Source organism: Nycticebus coucang, chromosome 1 (assembly GCF_027406575.1).
Source record: "Nycticebus coucang isolate mNycCou1 chromosome 1, mNycCou1.pri, whole genome shotgun sequence".
Taxonomy (NCBI): Eukaryota; Metazoa; Chordata; class Mammalia; order Primates; family Lorisidae; genus Nycticebus; species Nycticebus coucang.
This window is the reverse complement of record NC_069780.1, coordinates 135758414-135778627: the sequence shown is the minus strand read 5'-3', so window position 1 is coordinate 135778627 and position 20214 is coordinate 135758414. Positions and strand designations below refer to the sequence as shown.

The 20214-nt window shown below is 44.1% G+C and overlaps 1 long non-coding RNA gene across 1 annotated transcript in view; it reads right to left on the bottom strand.

Moving 5' to 3' along the window:
• Nucleotides 1-4642: 4642 nt before the first annotated feature.
• Nucleotides 4643-20214, bottom strand: part of LOC128584056 (uncharacterized) — a 70058-nt gene continuing 54486 nt past the window's right edge. Inside the window, exons 2-3 of the long non-coding RNA XR_008379623.1 lie at nt 8687-8744; nt 4643-4700 (exon numbers count right to left, since the gene is read on the bottom strand). This is a non-coding gene — a long non-coding RNA (uncharacterized LOC128584056). The remainder of the gene's footprint in view (nt 4701-8686; nt 8745-20214) is intronic.

Here is a 20214-nt window from a genome sequence, read left to right as displayed (position 1 = left end):
TATGGAGACTTGCAGACCTGCCAGACATGGACCACGGTCTGGGATCACTGCTCTTATTTACTGGCGCCGCCTGCGGGCTGGCTCTTTGCGCGCCGACTTTGTTTCATTTCTTGCTGCAGTTGAGAACGCACAACGCAGAGGGTATCATCCTACTTAATGTTGATAGAAGACACTGTTCTAATCGCTTAGCACAGTGCCCAGTATCCCTGAGGGAGTAATACATGCCAGTTACATCCCACTGTATTAGGAGGAAGGCACCGAGAGGGTAAACAGTCTCCGTAGGCTCAGCCAGTAGGTGCCAGAGCTTCTGCTGGAATGGATGTGCAGACAGTGACCTGATGTCAGGAAGCCTTTCGCGTTCCCAACTGACTGTCAGCCGAGTGTTTCAGGGAACCTCTGGGCAGAATGGGGTGGATGAAGGTGGAAGAAGGTCCTTCCCAGAAAATCCAAAAGGCCCTCCTTTCGAGGACGGTGACGTTCTAGCAGGAAAGGGATTCGCTACCTGAGTACTCGGGTGCTGGCCACGTACCCAGTGCTATGCCGAACTCTTCACAGGCATGTTTCCATCTTGGCTACAAGGTGCGAATCATTCTGGGAATTAAAAAAAATCTGAGGCCAGCTGGGGTGCGGTGGCTTATGCTTGTGATCCTAACACTCTGGGGAGGCTGAGGTGGGAGGTTCAATTGAGCTAAAGATTTTGAAACCAGCCTGAGCAAGAGCAAAACCCCATCTCCACTAAAAATAGAAAAAATTACCCGAGCATCCTGGAAGGTGTCTGTAGTCCCAGCTACTCTGGAGGCTGAGGCAGGAGGATGGCTTGAGTCAGGAGTTTGAGGTTGCTGTGAGCTAGGCTGATGCCACCACAGTCTAGCTGGGGCAATGGAGTGAGACTCTGTCTTAAAAAAGAAAAAAAAAATCTGATGCCCTGAGCAATTAAATTGTCATTTCTAGGAGTTTAGGGCCAAGGCATCAGTTTTGTTTTGTTTTAAAGCTCCCTAAGTAGTTCCAATGTGCCCAGATGTTTGAGAACCTCTGCTTTAGGGAAATTGTCTTAATCCTCACAAAAATCCATTACGATGCCCATTTCACAGGTCAGAAAAGCTGAGGCTTAAAAAGGATCTGTATTTGGTCCATGGTCTTCCTGGAGACAAGTGCAGGTTAGTCTGGCACCAGAGAGCAGGCATCTGGCTTTCCTGGGCTGAGGCCCTTCCAGCTTTCACCCCTTCCTCCCCAAATTTTACCCCACTGGGGAGACACTCTGAGGTCACAGAAGGAAGAGGTTTAGGGAGTCCTTGAAGTTTAACAGCTTCAAGCGAAGAACCATCTGCATTCAGGGGCCTGAGTAGACAGGGAGGCAGGCTGGGAAGAAGAGAAAAGATGGGCTTTGGTTTGCTCTGAGAAAGGTAGTTCCAGGCAGCACCGGCTCAAAGGGGTAGGGCGCCGGCCCCATATGCCAGAGGTGGAGGGTTCAAACCCAGCCCTGGCCAAAAACTGCAAAAAAAAAAAAAAAAGATAGGAGAAAGTTAGTTCCCCAGATGACACTGTGCCCCCAGAGTGCCCTGGCTCTATTATTTGAAAGGGTGACATGCGATGGGTCAAGCCTAGTCACATGGGTGCAGTATCATCCCTCAGGGCAGCCTGGAACAGTGAAATGAGCACTGGATTAGGGGTCAGGAAACCAGAAGTCTGCCCAGCTGAGAAACTGGCTGTGAGTATCACCTTGGGCAAATCATTTAACCTGTGGGCCTATTTCCTCTCCTGTAAAATAAAGTGGTTGGAGAGGATTATTTCTAAGGTTTCTTCCTGCTCACATATCTTATGGTTAATTCAGGCCCCTGGTGCGAATAAACACAATTCTGGATTCAAAATGTAAATACAAATGACAATATTTTAGCATCTTCAAAATCTCAGTTGCTTTTCATGTCTTCTCTAAAAGTAGGATTTGCTATTCCCATTTTGATAATTAGGAAAACTGAAACTCTGAGTAGTTCTGAACCTTCCCCCCAATAGTTTCTAGAACTACTCCTGGCCACCATATCTCCTCTCAGGAGGTCTATTCAGGTCTGATAGGCCATCCTGTGGTTGCAGAATCTCAGGGCATTCAGAGAAGTAGGAAGCACTGGACAGACTAGGGAAATAGCTTAAGGCCTTAAAAATGCCCAGCTCCAGAATTTAAGCAAGGTCAGGAGGAGGTTGTATTTTGGGGAAAGGGGTAGAATGGTGGAAAATTAGTCTTCTGGTTCAGACTTTTCTTACAGCCTTGTTTTTTCCCCACTATCAATTCTGATTCCTAATGGGCCACAGACTCACTAGTAATGACTGTAAAGAATTTTGAAGCTGTAAGGGCCCGAACTGTGATTTATTATCCTGGAGGGGGGCCCAGTGTGGGCACATAAAGGGATTCCTGCCCAAAGCACCTCAGCTCGCTACATATACACATATGTGCCTTATTGCCTCAGTGTCCTAATTTCTGATTGTTGATTAGAATTACCCTGGGAAATTTCAAAAGAATCATACCCAGGTCCTATCTAGATCAATCAAATCAATAGATGAAGTGGTAAATCCCACATGAATTTAAAAAGAGAAAGCTACCCATGATTCTAATGTGCATCCAGGATTGAGAGCAATTGCTTTAAATGCTTCTAGAAAGGCCATAGAGAAGCCAGTGGTCAGCCTGGAGCTTTAAGGAGACAAGTCTGGCTGTAGATCCAGCTCTAAGGGTGAAGCTAGTTTTGCTCAGGGGAGGAGTGTGGTTGGAGAGGGCTGAGAACAGAACCTTAGGAAAACCCAGCAGCAGCAAGGCAAGTGGAAGTAGAAGAGACTTTGGAAGAGACTGAACTGGAGGAACTCCAGTTGCAGAAGAAAAACCTGGGCTGGCCTCCCAACAGCTAAGAGAGAAGAGAATGTGATGGTGATCAGAGAGGTCGACAGTGCCAGTGCCACAAGGAGGCTGATTTAAGATTTGAACTGAAAAGTCTTCATTGCACTTGATATCTAAGAAGCATTGGGTGGCCCTAGCAAGGAGACATGGTGGGGCCATGGAGGTGCACCAAGAGGGACAACGAGATTCCTCTTAGAAGCCAAGGATGCAGCTATGATTGGGACACATCTTCTCCCCAGGGAGTGTAAGCATCTCTTCACCACCACACAGACACAAGAATTTGGCTGTGATTTTTGGTGCCCAAATCAAACTGGGATTCTCCCCGACGGGTACAGACAAATATACAAGCACTATTAGCCAAAGGGAAGCCAGACCCAAACTCTGAGGCAGGATACAAAACCTGTTTAAAACATGCTTGATTACTCTCAGAAATAGTCTCTGACTTGGAGTACAGTGGGTCACTGCAGCCAGGTGGCAAACTAAGCAAAACCAGCCATGACTCTGGGCCACAAAAATCAGTGTCGAAGCTGCCAAGCTTTCGAGGCCTGACTTTGTTGCTTAACAGGAAACCCATGGAGCAAAACAACCCATACTCCCCCCCCAGAATGGTTGACCACTATAAGGAAACTCAGAGAGGCTACAATGAGAGAAAACCCACAAAAACACCAAAAAAGAAACAGAACCCTCTGTGAACAGCCCAACACTAAAATATGACCAAACACCTCCACATTGCAAGGAGATTTTACTGTCTTACCTCTGCCAGCCTTGGTTAGGGCAGAGATCAGATGGGCAGGGAGACAGATGGGGTGAGGACTGGTCTGAAGCACTGTCCCCGGCTCCTCTCCTCAAAGGGCTGTCCCATCTTCTTCTCCCTATCTGACTCTGGGAAGATACGCTTGCACTGGAGGAGCTGCTGGGCTAGGTAGGACCCAGCAGGCTGCCAGGCTTGGCCTTCAGCAACTGAGCTGTGGGAAGAACTTACACAAACTCCTGTATTCTGCCTCCTCTTCTCGGTGGCTCCTTACCTTATGTTTAAAAGACAAGGACAAATCAGAATAGCTGGTCCGCCTGGGCTGGAGGTGACTAAAAAGGGACCCAAGGGACTGCTCTCTTTCTTGATCTGGGTGCAGGTTACAGGGCATAGTAAGGTTTAAAAGTTCCTTGAGTGTTTATGATTTGTGCACTTTTCTGTTTGTATGTTACACTGCAATAAAAAGTTGTGACTGTCTTTTTTTTTTTTTTTAAGGGAATGGCCAACATGCCCCATGGCTCACTGTCTCCAGGCCCCAAAACACCACTCTGCTATTTCTCTGTCTTCAGGCAATGGCCTGCAATTTTCTTCTTGCCCTGCAGCCACCACCAGGCAATTTGCACCTCACTAATTTCCTGGCTGAGTCTTAATGCTGTCTGGTCTCTTCTCCACCCTCCCTGAAAGCAGCAGTGACCTGTTGCTGGTTCTGCCCAGCTAGGTGGGGTTTAAGGGGTGCATCTGATTGGCTACCTGGGACCCAGAAGATGCTCTTGAGAAATTCAGCTTTAAAGAATCACACAGAGGTGCACATGCTCTGGTGGCACCAAATCACCATATTACAGCTTCTTTCAAAACCTATAGTGTGAAGGGAGCCGAGGTAGTTTTGAAGTTGTTCTGAGCAAGCAAAATCTTACATTTGGCTTAGGTTTGAGGGGGATGTTGCTTGGCAGGACTGAGTGATTGGAGACTGATTTCACTGTCCAATTTTCTTCTCACTGAAGCATTAACGTGTCAACCCTGCAGTCAGTAGAAAGCCAACAGCCTGGGCACGGAGCACTTAATTCCAATCTGCAAATAAAAAGCTTTTATTAGAACTTCTTTCCTTTTTTGCCTTAGATCTCAAATTGTCACTCACTAGGTCTTGCCAAAAATGTAACCATAGTGGGCCATGAAGTACTTTGGAGGTAGTAATTAAAACAGTTGAGTTCTTCTCTCTCCATAATGAAGGGTTAGAGAGACTATATATGTACTGAGTAAACACCTTCCATTCTTTATTTAAGCTTCCTGATTCTTAAGACAGGGTGGTTTAGTGAAAATATTCACTCTGGCTAGCGCCAGGTTCTAGCTGTCAGGAGAGCTAGGTTCTAGTACAGATCAGCTCTGTGGCCCCCTGTAACTTATTTAGACTCTTTGAGCCTCAGTTTTCTCATCTATAAAATGAGAGGATTGGACTAGATCACAGCCAAGGGTCTTTACTGTCTAATGTTCTATGAATCCATGATATTATGGCATAGCTAACTATACATTCATCCTCCTTAACTGAATGTTGATGGTTTGTAAGAAACCATCAACATTCCCTGGCTACTTGGAGATGGCTATTCACTCATTAAACAAATATTTATTTAACAAATTCTATCCTGGGCACACTGGCCTCTCCATGAAAGATACAAAAGTGAATACAACTAAATTCTTATTCTCAAGTGTCGGTGAATATCTATACCTGAGATATAGCAGGCATGGCTGTTGAAAGACAAAGAATAATAAATGTGAAGAGTCCCTCTGATCTGAACATGAATAAGACATAAACTCCTGCAGGTAGATGCCCTTATTCCTCCACCATATTCTGTTAAAAGTCACCTGTGTAAAGCTTTCAAAATCCAAATGTCTTACCAGATTACATGGATTAAAATACATTGATTAAAAAATTTACTCAATTCAAACCATGTAAACTGACATTGGGTGCACTGTTGATCTGAAATTGCTCCAGTCTTTCTGGGCATTTTAAAGTTTTCTGTGTGTATTTGTATGTGTGTGTGCCTATACATATATACATCTGTGTGTCTACCCACATTAGATATATGCATTTGTTTGTGCTTTTTGTTTTAAAAAGTTCTCTGCTTAAAAGTTACAGGGATATGTTACATACTTTGACATTCATGTATTTAGTCACGGTATACATGCCTCAGTCTGTGTAGCTGGAATGATGTCCTTTCCAGATCTGCCCCCACTCGTTCCTAATCCAGGTAGCTGCCCACTGGTGAAGCCCCCTGCTAGGTGGGACCAGCTATGTAATTTGCAGGGCCCAGCACAAAATAGAAATGCCAGGACTCCTTAAAAAGTTATTTAAAATTTCAAGATGGTGAATGCAAGGCTTTCCAAGATGGTACATGCATAAAGCCAGCTCTGCCTAATGCTGAGAAAGGGCTCTGCAGTAGGGCAAAGGACTGCTGAAGGTCACGAGTTTTAGCTCCCCCAGTGCTGCTGTGCTTCTAGGTGGCCCCACCATAGGCCTCAGCTCACTGCCAGTTCTCACCAAGCCTGCCTGTACAGGATGATGAAGAGGGAAGCACAGAAGGTGCCAGGCAGGGTGCACCAGGGACGGCTGTGCACGTAGCATCAGAGAACATCCTCGAAGGCTGTCAGAGATCATCTCAGCCAGGCCCTCATTTTATGAGGAAGCTAAGGCCCAGAGAGATGCCTTGATTCCACGAAGGCTACAGAGCTAGTAAAAGTCAAAGCTGAGGTCAAAACCCAGATTTGAATGCTAGCCCGTACTAACTGCTAACACAAACATAATCACACCTAGATTAACCAGTCCTCTGGGAATGCAGCCCATCTGTAATGGAGGACCAGATTTTAGAATGTTCTTAAGTTTTGGGAACCACTTCCATTGTTCCTCTTCTGGTTGAAGGTGAGGAGGGAAGATCCAGGTGAGAAGCTGCAAAGACTCCTAAGCCTGTCTTTGACATGCCCAGACTCTCTTCTTGGGCTCCTGTCACCATGCTGACAGCCTCTCCACTCCCCAACATTCAGAACATTCAAGCTTACCAAGCTCCAAGCCTCTATCTTTGTCTAGTTCGAGAAGTTGAGACTTTGGGTGTGAATGGGTTTTAGCCACAGAATGGAGTGATCTCCAGAAACTGCAAAGATCTCTACTCTGTTTCCCCGAAAATAAGACAGTGTCTTATTTTAAGGTGTGCTCCCAAAGATGCAGTAGGTCTTATTTTCAGGGGACGTCTTATCTTTCCTGTAAGTAGGTCTTATTTTTGGAGGATGTCTTATTTTCGGGGAAAGGGGGTAGAAAGCAGTTGTGAGGATAGGAGAATGGGAGAGAAGGGGCAGATAAAGAAACCCCCTTCTTTGGACCCAGGAGGCTCATGCTCAGAGAACCTCACATCGCCAGATCTCGGAGGAATGGCAGAGGCTGGGCCCAGCCCCTTCACTATAACTGGTATAAAAACTGAAACTGACTAAAATCCTTGGCTCTTGACTTCTTACGGCTTCTTTCTAATTCGCTCTCAAGGATCTATCCACTTTGCTTTAAAAACTTTATCTTGCTTTTTATCCTTCCAAGGGATCTTTGCTAAGCAAATAAGTGTCCGAAACATAGCCTCTGCCCCGGAGTGAGCTGCTCCCTTGCCCTGGCTAGTTCTGGCTAGCAGAGATCCTTTCAGTGGCTTGTGGGGCCCTGGAAGGAAGTTGGGCTTGCAGGCCACCCAAGTCTCCTAGGTTCCGGTCTCTCCCCTGGAGGCAGGCTCTCTGTCCTCAGTGCCAGATGAGCTAGGACAGTGCCCCTTCTTCCCTTCCCTTTTCCCTCCACTGTCTTTGCTGTTTGCCCGTGGACCCAACATTCCCAGACACAGCTTCCTTGTTTTCTGGCAGAGTTATTGTTAGTTCCATTTATGTTTAATGATTTTCCATGTCTTAAACTCCCCATATCTGCCCTTCTCATGCCTCCAGCGTGAGTCCTCTGGCTGCAGAGTGTGGGATGAAGGCTGCCTGCCGCTGGAATGTGCTCTCTTGGGTCCGTGTGTAGTGCAAGCTGTGGAGGGTGGGAGTGTGTGGCTAGGAGCCGTCCAGCCAACAAGGACAATGGGACTTTTATTTCTGGCCTGCTTTAGCTGGCAGTCTCTCTCCCACTCTCTTTCTTGGTTGGGCTTTGGTTTAAAGTTCCCCTTTCAGGATTAGATTGGTGTTTTCTTTCCCATGCCACCGGGGAAGTTTCTGTTTCCGAAGCAGAGCATACACAGACAGGTCAGTCAGTCACAGGCCCTCGCAGGGCCACAAGCGACGGGGCAAAGGCTTCTCTAAATCACTCTGTCAAACAGAGGCCAACCAAACCTGCTTCTTGCCATCTGGAAAGGCATGTTGCACTTCAAGTTAATCTTTAAGTTATTGTTTTTCATTGGGTATTTATAATTATAACACCCACTCCATCTGCCTCCCAGCCCTAGGTTTCTCAGAAAATCTTAGAAAAAGAACTGCTTTATTTTGGGGGGGGTGTCTTTTTAAGAAGTCCTTGCTCTTTGCTCCTTATTTTACGCCTTCAGCCACCACCACCCCAAAGTATGGCCACAAAAGACATCCCTATCTCCTTTTCTCTGAAACTCAATGACCAAACCAAGGAAACCCTTAACCTAGCTGAGATGGGACAATTTTTTAAGAAGAAATGCTGAAAATGTCAGGAGGGAGAAGGTGGGAATCAAAATCTCTGTAAAATCAGTGAGATTCTGTAGAAACCCCAAAGCTCTTCCCCTAGGATTTTTATCCCCTGAGAGGGTTTGCAAGCTGACAGTATCTTCCTGTAGCCATCCCCATGGCTAAGTGACCTTCACCCCTTATGTCTGCTTGGGGAGGCTGTGCCCCACCAAACACACCCAAACACAGATTATCAGCCCACAGCGGCACCCGGGGAAGTCTTATGAAAACTTACTCCCTTGCAAGTCCACAGCATGATGTTAATCTAACCACACAATAACCACACACAGCTAACCCCATACTATACGAGCGAGCACGTTAAGAATAAGAGCCGACTTCTCTCAGTGTCCCATTACCTTATTGGGGATTTTCTCTTTTTCTTCTTTCCTCTTCTTATTAGCACAAAGGTAATACCTACTTATAAGAAGGACATAAAGTAAACAAAACAAAACAAAATACATTCTTCTCCTCCCCAAATTCTACTCTTTAGGAGTAATGGCCAACGGTTTAGTTAGTCCAACCTAACACTTTCAATGATCCACATAAATACTCCAGTGTCAAGTTTTTTTTTTTATTCTTGATGTGGTTGATGCCATTTTATTTAGCTCTTGTTTAAACTCAACCTTATTAAGAAAAAGTTTACATACAACAAAATATACCCATGCTAAGTGTACGGTTAGATGAGTTTTGAGAAATGTATGTACCCTCATGACCTCTGCCACAACCACGGTGTGCTAAACATTCCCAGAAATTCCCCTGGGCCTCTTTGCTGGAGGTCCTCCCACCCCGGCTCTAGGCAACTTCTCATCTGCCCTCTGCCTTTTCTAGAATCTCATATAAATGGAATCATGTAGTATAAATGCATTTGTTTCTGGCTGTTGGGCTTTTTGTTTAAACAGCATAATGTTTTTGAGATTTGTTCCTGTTGCTATATCGGTTGTTCTTTTCTATTGCTGAGTCATGTTTCATTCTATGGATGTACCGTAGTTTGCTCATCTGCTCTCCTATAGCTGAACATTTGAGTTGTATCCAGTTTGTTGCTGTTATGAATTGGCTAAAAAGCTCTCGTGTGGTTATTTTTAATCTCACACACTCAAAAAGAGAGAGTGCAAATCCAAATCTAGCTCAGGCCTATAATATAGAGCTTAGTAATTAGCAAGAGTATTTCTAAGGCAAAGATCTTTCTGTGAGCAAGAAATACAGATCTGCTGTCTTCATCTTGATTATAATGATGATAATTATTAACACGAAATGCTTACCTGACACTTCCAATTTGCAGAGTCTATTTTCAGACGTGGTCTCTGGCAGTTGAGTAATTCTACAAATGCCTGGCCCTTAACATGCTAGTTCCCAATCCTGCCTCCTCCTCCACCATCCACCGAAGGGACAAGGCTGACTCCACTGGGACATGGAAGACATGAAGGATTCTACTACTAGTTTTAACCATTAGACATTGACCCATGTGCCTGTTTGCACAGACCATTTAAGTCCTGATTTAGATGGAGTTCTAGGGAATTTAATAAGAACTGTTCCAAGAAGTCTGCCGTATATACACCCATTAAAAAAGAATCCATTAAAAGAACCTTGAAAAAATTATGAAATAGATAGTACCAAAACATGATTTGACTTATTTTGCTGACTTCATGAGGCAATTTTGGTGATGAAAGACGTGCCACCCAAAATGCAAAATCATCTGGCAAAGTGGTAGAATAAACCTACACATTCAGGCCATGACACTTATGCTTCTAACCAGGAATGCAATTTCCCCCTCTCTGGAATTATTCATTTCCTTTTTAATAGGTCACGTCTCATTTGCCTTGATTTAGCGTTGGACTAAATCAGTTATGTATTTGGTGTGGAGGAGGGAGGGGAAGAAGAGAGAACAAGAGAGAACTTTATGAGAAAGATGGTGGCCCTGTTCTTAAAATTCAAGAATATGCATGTCAGAAATTGAACCACATCTCGGATTCTTTTTCTATTGTGGAAAGAGTAAAGGGCTTCTCTATGTTTATACACTTGAAAGAATAATGAGAAGTATGCTTGAAAATACCGTTTGATGAATTGCGCTTTTGCGCGTGTCGCTGTGAGGAAGTATCATATTGCACATTTCACCACAAGGCCAAGGAGACTATTTAAAAAGAAAACTCCACTGTAACGTGAAAAATAGACCAATCTCTACATCTGTCTACGAGAGGAATAAATCACTAAACAAATATTTTTACGGCCTTAAAATATAACCAAAAAGAGCAATTCTCTAAGGTGGTTAGTTGAGTCCTCATTAGAAGGTTTATTTTCTTTAAGTGTATGGATTGCTATATATTTCCAATTGCAGTTATGATAAATTTACAGGAAAAATATCACATGACCACATCCTGTTACATGGGCATTCTAGCCAGGAGATAAAATAAAATAGAAATAAAGTACTGAGACAAACAATGGGCTGAACCAGTCGTCCTTAGCAAAGAAATGTCACAGTCTGAGATTTCAGTTCTGACAGAAACTGACTTTAAAAAAATCCCCATAGAACCCTGACTTCTCTTCACCAGATCACCCATTGTGCTACAATCCCTGTTTTACTCCAAAGCCCGTAAGGTAAACACAGCTCTCGATAAATATTTGTTGAGTAAATAAATATTAAACCAAATGGAGTTCTTAACATTCTACTAACTTTTAAAATAGCATTAAAAAAAATAAATTGGGAGACAGAGATCATTTGATCAAAAATCAGGAAAATTTCATGACTTTCAGAGATGACGAACTATCCTAAACTTCAGTTTCTCTTTTGATAAAAAGTTAACATTCTGTCCCATCAGATCCCAGGTTGGAGAGCTTTGTATGTTTTAAATGCGGTCTGAAAAAAAAAAATCTTTATTTCTTCAACTAAAAAAGTAATGCAAACTTGCTTTACCAGGTTAAAAAAAGTTATGCAAACTTGATTTCCTGGGTTAAACAAATGCATAAACTGTGTAAAATGTGGTAGTGCTTTTACCTAAAGTCTGCCAGCCCTCAGAGGTAATGGTGGTTAACAGTGAAAGGTGTGACCTTTTCGTAGTTGTCTATGCTCTTCTAAATGCATAGGTATTTTAAATATTTTAAAACCCTTCCAGCATATTATACACATTATCTTTTAATTTGCTTTTTTTCTCAATGAGATTTCTTAAGTTTGTGTGATAAAACAGGGTCCGCCCCAGCCTTCAAAGAAGTATCTCTTTCATTTATTAATCCATTCAACTAACAGTTGCTGAGTCTTTACCATATACTTGGCACTGTTCTGGGTACTGGGATGTTCCCATCTTCCTGGCTGACTCCCTGCAACTCTACTCAGTGTCTCACTATGAATCTCAACTCCTGCCTCTTGAGCCTTTGGGGAACACACATTTTAGTTACTGGCTGAGGCATCTCAAACCTTCCTTGGAGGTAAGGCAGTGTACACTGAATTCTAAGATATACTTCAAGGAATGTTACCTAATAGCTCTTTAGGTAACACTTTGACAGCACAGGATGTTTTTATCTTTGAATTTAGAACAGGATTTGTGTTTCTCCTATTGCTTTGAGTATCCCTGAGGTGCCTTACAGCCTCGCTGTGGCTCTTCAATGTCTAGTGAGACGATTTATAACTTCACCCTTGTACCACCAAGTTATCCCGAAATCATACCACCAATGACAGGAAAAATCATTCCTCAGCAGGAAATGAGTTTGTTTTCATATATTGCAAAGAAACTGCTGTCCTACCTTAGGTAATATTCTGGAATGGGAGGTCACTTTCAAATGTAACATCTTAGAAAAAAAGAATAAATGCCTCTGGATTTTCTTGTTTCACATTTTTTTTTTCCATGCCAAGGGCTCACACACTGAAGTCCTTTATTGTCTAGAATTTTAGCTCCCCAAACCCTGGAGTCCACATTATGTTCATCACCACCCAGGCCCCAGTAGCTCCCTCTTAGGAGGTAATGCAAACCTTGTACTAAGGAAGTAGCTGGGAGGCCAGTTCTTAATGCTGTCTCCCTCCTCAAGCACCTTATTGGTTCTGACATAGAGGTCGAGCCTCTGCCCCTTCCCTGAGGCTGCTGGTTAATCTGCCCTCCCAGTCTCCCGTGGGCACCCAGAGTTAAACACTGGCTACACTGCACAGAGACCCTATTGAGCTCACCCTGGTAACTTGCTGGCCTTGACATGGGAGCATTTATAACTGCCCGCTGACCTGGGTTGGCCCACAGTGGCCTGAGTGGGCATTTGTATGGTCCCAAGTGGGAACATCTCTACCCAGTTTTCAATCTTGGTCAAGAACTTTTTGAGCCCTGGCAGCTGAAAGGAACTGGGTGAAGGACAAAGAAGCATTTGCTGGGTCCTGAAAATGAACCTCTTTTGGGTGAATCAAGGAAATTTCTCGGGCCTCGTCTGGGTAGCTGAGGTTGGGAGGGCTGCCAGTGGGAAGATGGTGGTCCAGCAAGGGCTCAGAGTGTCCCTGCATGTCCCTGTGGAGTGTGCCAAATGGCAAGGCCTTGCGGTCTCCTCACCCTGAGCTGTTTCTGCAGTTAGTCACGTGGACAGTTAAGCAGGTCAAGGTGGCCATGGCGGGACTACTGTGCTGGACACACATGCCCGGGGGGATCAGCTTGCTTAAGGTGTGAGGTGTGGAAAGTGTTGAGCTCTTGGCCCTAGGTTCCTAAGCTGTGGCACAATCTGCTATCTGCATAGTTACCATCTGTGCCTATCCCATCTCCTGTGGGACTTGGGGACAGGGAATCAGCTCTATTGCTGATGCTCCTGCAATTTACTGTATTGTGAGTGATACCCTGAATTGAGTCTCACTGTTTACTTTTGGTCTTTTTGGAGTTGTGGCAAGCCAACCTGCTTGTTGTATTATAACTATTGCTGCTGTAACATACTACCACAAGTTCAGTGAGTTAAAGCAATGCAAAGTTATCTTACAGGTTTGGAAATCTGAATGGAGTCTAAAACCAAAGGTATTGGCAGGCCCATATTCTGAAGGCTCCAAAGAAAAATCTGTTTCCCTATATGGTCCATCTTCTAGAAGCTACCTGCATGCCTTGGCTCAGGGCCCCTCCAGCTTCAAAGAGTATTGGACAACCTTTGTGCTCATCATCCCATCTCTTCTAGCTGACTTTGACCTTGTCTTCCTCTTACAAGGGGGGATCACGAGGGGAGAGGGGAGTATGGGTGGAAGGAGGGCAATTGGTGGGACCACACCTATGGTGCATCTTACAAGGGTACATGTGAAATGTACTAACCGTAGAATATAAATGTCTTAACACAATAACTAAGAAAATGCTGTGAAGGCTATGTTAACCAGTTTGATGAAAATATTTCAAATTGTATATAAAACCAGAACACTGTACCCCACAATTGCATTAATGTACACAGCTATGATTTAATAAAAAAAAGAAAAAGAAAAAGAAATTAAGCAAGGATGCTTGTAATTACACTGGGCCGAACTCATCATCTCCAGTCCTTAATTATGTCCACAAAATCCCTTTCGCCATGTAAAGTAATATACTCCTGGGTTCTGGAGATTAGGACACAGACATCTTTCAGGAGCCATTATGCAGCAGAGCCCACGCTTTCTTAGTCATCTCCTTTGGGGTCTTATCCCTTCTTGCCATTCTCTTTGTTGCTATTTCTTGCCTGATACTTGAGAATGCAGTGTTAATAGCAGCACACGCTTAAGGATCTGTACCTCCTCATTTTAGCCAATGCTGCAGTAGGAGGGTATACCTTGCTACTTCTGGGCCAAATCTACAGGTCCGGTGCCTCTGGGATGAAGCTCCATGAGGCCAGAAATTATCTTATTTATTTCCAAATGAACCCCCATGCCTAAAACTGTGCTTTCTAGAATAAGTGAGTGCATAACAAATATCTGTTGAAGGGATGCATTTATTCAGTTTGCCTGTTGCTAGTTCCCATTTCTTTCTTTTTTTTTTTTTATTAAATCATAGCTGTGTACATTGATATGATCATGGGGCATCATTCACTAGCTTCACAGACCGTTTGACACACTTTCATCACACTGGTTAACATAGCCTTCCTGGCATTCTTTCAGTTACTGTGCCAAGACACTTACATTCCACATTTACCAAGTTTCACATGTACCCTTGTGCCATTTCTACTCATACCTGAATTCTAAAAATGAGTCATGATGCCATATCCTTCACCTATGTAATACTTCTGCTCTCTCCTTCTTGGGTGTCAAGGCCAGATGACCTGCAGTACCTTTATCAGAATAAGGAGCAAGGATGAAGGGCCAGGTTTTGGAGGGGAGATAGCGTTCTATTCTGTACGTATTAAGTTTGAAGTGATGGCATGTTGACCGGTTTCAGATGTTATGCAGGAAGCTGGAAATGTGGCAGAGAAAAATGGCAAGGTTAGGAACACAGATTTAGGAATCAACCACGTGAAAGAAATAGATGAGGCCACAAGACTGATGAAACTGCCAAAGGAGAAGGCATGGAGAGAAAAGAAAAGTGCTCATTTGGTTAATTCTCTGGCATCTAAAATTTGCATGAATGCCAACAACATGTTTTGGTATTATTCACATATATTAATAATTACACTTACAGGCACACAGAGTTTTTGATTCAGAGGTCCCAGTACGGTCAGTCATACTCCTTACCTGTGATACCCCATTTCCTATCCCCTTCTAACCCCAAGCCCCTCGTCCAGAATGGAGGTTTCTTGTGTTTACTCATCTGCTTTCATTTAAAACATCTCTCCTGAAACCTGTTCTAACTGTTGGCCCTTGAGCAGTGGTCTTGCTGTATTCTTCTCCCTGCAGACCCTCCACCTTGGCCACAGCAGGGCTAGAAGCACCAGAACATGGGATGGCTGGACTCAAGCAGCTTCCACACAGTAGTGCCTGCTTGAATTTATTGCTGCCACCACCACTATTCCCAGCCAGACACAAGGATCTGAACTGCATCAGTCACCCAGTCCAGATTTCTATCTGTAACTATGAGCAAGGGGTCTTTTAATTATAGAGTTAATGGAAACTAAAAGAAATGGCAAATCCTAGTCTCATGATGAGAACAGAACTATGAGTGGTTAATTGAAGGATATTGTGAGCAATTCCAGAGAGAGTTTCTGCTGTCTGTTCCTAATTTGCTCAAAAAGAAAGTAGTGAAGACTTATAGCCAGTGTGGCAGCCAGCTTTCAAGAGGGCTTCTGCTGACCTGTACCGCTTGGTCTTTGCATTCTTGTATAGTTCCCTTCCACGTTGTAACAGGGTGAGTCTGTTTAACTAATAGAATATAGCAAAAGTGATGGTGTATCGCTTTCAAGCTTAAGTTGTAAAAGGTACAGATAGATTAATCTATTAACTTATATGCAGATTAATTTATTGCTCTGATTGTTCACCCTGGGGAAGCCATCAGCAATGTTGTGAAGATACTCCTTGGAGAAGCCCACGTGGTAAGGAACTGAGGCCTCCTGCCAATAGTCCTGTGAGTGAACCATCTTGGAAGTGGCTTCTCCAGCCCTAATCAAGCCTTCAGATGACTGCAGCCCCAGCAAATGTTTTGACTGCATCCTTATAAGAGACCCCAAGCACTGCTGACACCCTCAAGACAGAAGCACTGCTCTTGAATATGACCTACCGACACTATGTAACAATATTAATAAATGTTTGTTATTTGAAGCCATTAAGTGGTGATGGTAATTAGTCAAACAGAAGTGGGGATCACCCTAGACTCATTCCTCCTCTGGTTGTCATCAGATGGTCTGCATTGAGGTGGGAACGTCCTTGTTCCTGGAATTTCATAATCATCCTTGGCCTTAGTCCATAGGCTAAATTAAAATTACTAATGAAGATTTGAAAAAGTGACTATTTTAACTGGTAACTGACGAAGGGTAAATTAATACAAATATGAAATTCTACTTTTTAATTTATCAAAATAATGAAGTTTTAGAAAATAGTGGCACTTAATGGTGAAAAGATGGTTTGGTCTTTCTGAAATGTGTTAAGAGTATTAAAAAATTTCCATATTCTTTGATGCAGAGTTGGTAAACTTTTAGGAATAGATCCTATGAAAGCATTCAGGAAAGTAGGCAGAAATTTATAGCTAACGATCTTCATGGTAGTACTAATAGTAGCAAAAAATAGTACATAATCTTTGTCCAATAATAAGGAATTTTAAAAAATTATGGTGTACCCATTTTATTAAAAATTGTGTCATTATTGAAATCCAGGGTCATAAAATTTTTTTTATTATGTGGGCAAATGCCTAAGTAAAAATGCAGGATACAAACACAATTGCAACATAGACTCAGTTCTAATAATATAAACATAGATGAAACAAAGGCTGGAGAAAAATGTGCTAGAATATTAGCATCACTTATTGTTTGAATAATCCTTCCAGGTAGAGATTTGGCATCATTATTTTCTCCTTTATACTTCCCAGGATTTTCAGAAATTTCCCACTGGATGTGCATTACCTTTGTAATCATAAAACAAAGCATTTAAGATTCCAAATGTGTAGAAAGTATCCTTTCTTAAAGTGCCTACTTTTTGGCACTACCTTTTATTCAGGAATCAAAATACTTTGGATGATTTAGGAGAGATTCACATTAGCTCCTTCGGCCTATCTAAAGCTTCACATTTTTCTTATTCTCTTGGGTAGGAGATCGATGGGAATTCCGTAAGAAGACTATGGAAGGGGGAGCATGTATGAGTCAGGGAAGATGCTAAAAGGTGGTGCCTCCACTGCAGTGCTCCAGCTGTGACAGCCAAGTGCCCAGGCGGAGGTGCTCTGAAGAAGGCCCTGTGAGCTTCGGCACTTGGTCTCCTTTTCTTAGGGATGGAAGCAGGAAGAGAGAATGCAATTACAAAATACTGGTCCCTGACTCTCAAAATGACTCAATTTACTGATAGCTTAAAGTAGTCAACACTACTAAAGCCACAATTATCCCAATACTATAAAGGTTTGGGGTTTAAAAACAATGGCAAGCAGCTCTCCCAATCCGTGTCTCTCTGTTTACATCCCTCTGGTTACATAACCAGAGAGCGGCCTGCTCAGGAATGAGTCCCAGATGGCTCTGCTCAGTGTATGCTTTGAAGTCAGTTCAACTAGGTTTATTTGGTCGTGGTTTGAGAAGAGGATGGAAGGATCCAACTATACACCAGTGTCCAGGCCCTGAAGTAGGGACACAGCAGCTGTTTGCAGGGTACAAGTGCGTGAGGAAAGGATTTTCCCTTCTAGGTGTTAAGTCTGTCTCTAGCTACTTGGGGGGGAGGTGGTGGAGGATACGGCTCCTTGGTCTGCTTGGCCTGGGGGCTGGATGGCTGGGCTGAGGCTGCTTCCTGTGCCCTGCTGTGTGAAGGCTGTGGCTGTAAGCATGAGCCAATCTTGGTCCCTCTGGTCCCATCCTACCAGCTGGGTGAGGTCAGCTGGGGTCCCAGGTTTGAGGCCTCATTGTGGGTCTTAGTATTTATAGCTGTTGCTCTGTTCATTTTCTCTCAGGTGGCTAAGTATATCATTTCTCCAGTTTTCTGAAAGAAATAATTAATTCAAGAAGCTGGCGTGTCAAATATTTGTGGAGGGCAGTGTGCAGTGATTGTGGGAGGCAGCAAAAGAGAAAATATGCCACTGAGAATTGGACACATTTGGGAGACCCTGCCAGGAAGGCATTGAAGTCACCTACACGAGGGCTGTAGACCCAGATGGTGACCAGGGCAGGGGAGGTTTCCTAGGCGTAGTGCCTGGGCAGGTTGACTGTAGCATGGCACATGAGGACTGTGGGCTGGAGAATGCACACCTTTCCTAAAAGCATGCAAATGAAAATCTTATATAATAATCTGTAGGCCAAAGAAAACACAATTGCAGGTTGGATTTTTTTTTTTTTTTTTGTAGAGACAGACTCTCACTTTATTGCCCTCGGTAGAGTGCCGTGGCCTCACACAGCTCACAGCAACCTCCAACTCCTAGGCTTAGGTGATTCTCTTGCCTCAGCCTCCCAAGTAGCTGGGATTACAGGCGCCCGCCACAACACCCCGATATTTTTTTGTTGCAGTTTGGCCGGGGCCGGGTTTGAACCCACCACGGCATATGGGGCCGGCGCCCTACCCGCTGAGCTACAGGCGCCGCCCAATTACAGGTTGGATTTGGCTCAAAAGTCAGCAATTGACATTCTTGGGTGGCCCCATCCCTTCAATGAACAGATAATAGACAGGCCCATGGAACTATCCAGTTGGTGACCAGCCAAGCCGAGGACCCCAGTTTTCTGGCTCCCTGGACAGGGCCCTTTTGTTCTGATCTCTGCTGAGAAGCAGCCACCATGACAGTTCCTTCACCCTGTACCCCTACAGGAACTGTGAGGACAGTTTGACCTGAAAAGAAAAGGTGCTCCATCAACCTCTGCTTATTCCTGGAAACCGCCAGCCACAGAAAAATGTCCTCCCCTCACATTAAACATCCCAAACTGCTTGCTTGCTCCCCTGCAGCCAATCAAGGTCTGCCAAATGTCCCCAAAGACCAACCAGAAAGTCTCCCTACTCCCAACAGTCCCACCCTAAGAGAACACTTGCCAACCAGAAGACTGTCTCAGTCTTTCTTCCCTACTCTTTGAACCCCTGCTGGAAAGAAAAAAGCGACCCTGGCCACAAGTTGATCAAGAAACAGCCTGTGTTCCTTTATTCCCGGACTTTTATTCTGGCACTGTTCTGTGTGAGAGGACTGCAGGTCTCAGGGATTTTGCTTGTGGTCTCTCAGTTCCTGGCAGAGTAGATATAATCTGTCCCCAGTCACCTGCAAACTATAATGGTCTTTCTAAAGCAGCCCTATTTCTAGGACGCCAATGGGAATTCCTGCTCCCCTGTATAGGAACCACAGGAGAGGCACACATGCCCCCAGGGACTGAGGAGGGGTCCACCTCTGGGCCATGACCTGTGGCTCGTGTGCTGGGAGCCCAACCATGTGCTTTCCCTGGCCCCCCTCCTGCTTCACAGTCCTAGATGGTTTTTTTTTTTTTTTAATTTGTTTTTTAAGACAGAGTTTCAAGCTGTTGCCCTGGGTAGAGTGCTGTGGCATCACAGCCCACAGCAACCTCCAACTCTTGGGCTTAAGCGATTCTCTTGCCTCAGCCTCCCAAGTAGCTGGGACTACAGGCACACGCCACAACGCCCTGCTATTTATTATTATTATTATTATTATTATTTTGGTTGTAGTTGTCATCATTGTTGTTTGGTGGGCCTGGGCTGGATTCGAACCCACCAGCTCCAGTGTATGTGGCTGGCGCTCTAGCCCCTTGAGCTATAGGCGCCCAGCCAACTGCAGTGTTGTTGTTTTTTCTCTCCTGTGAGAATGAGAGCACATTCAGTCAATATCCACTCAGTATGTTCTATGTGGCTCAAGTTCCAACAAAAGCTTTAGTGAGCAAGACCCTTCCCAGTGAATCTGTCAAATACTGTGATTGAAATAGCTAGTATTTATTGAGCACCTACTAATCTTCAGGCTTAGAGCTAACCACCTTCTATTCTTCTCCTCTTTACTCCTCAAGAAAATCTCATGAAGTAGATTCTTAACCCCTTTTGTTCTAATGATGAAATCAAGGTTCAGAGAGGTTAAGAAAGTTGCCCAGGACCCACAGGAGCAGAATTGAGATTTGAACCTAGGTTTAAGCTGGACTCTTGATTCCCCTTCCCTGTATGGCATATCTGCCTTTCACTGGGAGCTTCCACCCACCCTCCACCCCCATTCCACAGCACAAACCCCCATTCCACAGCACAGACCCTCCCCCATGTCCCTGTTCTCTACTAAACCCACATGGGCCTAGTATTTAGCCCCAACTAAAATATCATGCTCAGGCTTTGAGTTGTCTATCTTTTACAGAAACCACTAAAATGATGTCAGTTGTACTAACATGTTTTAGCATC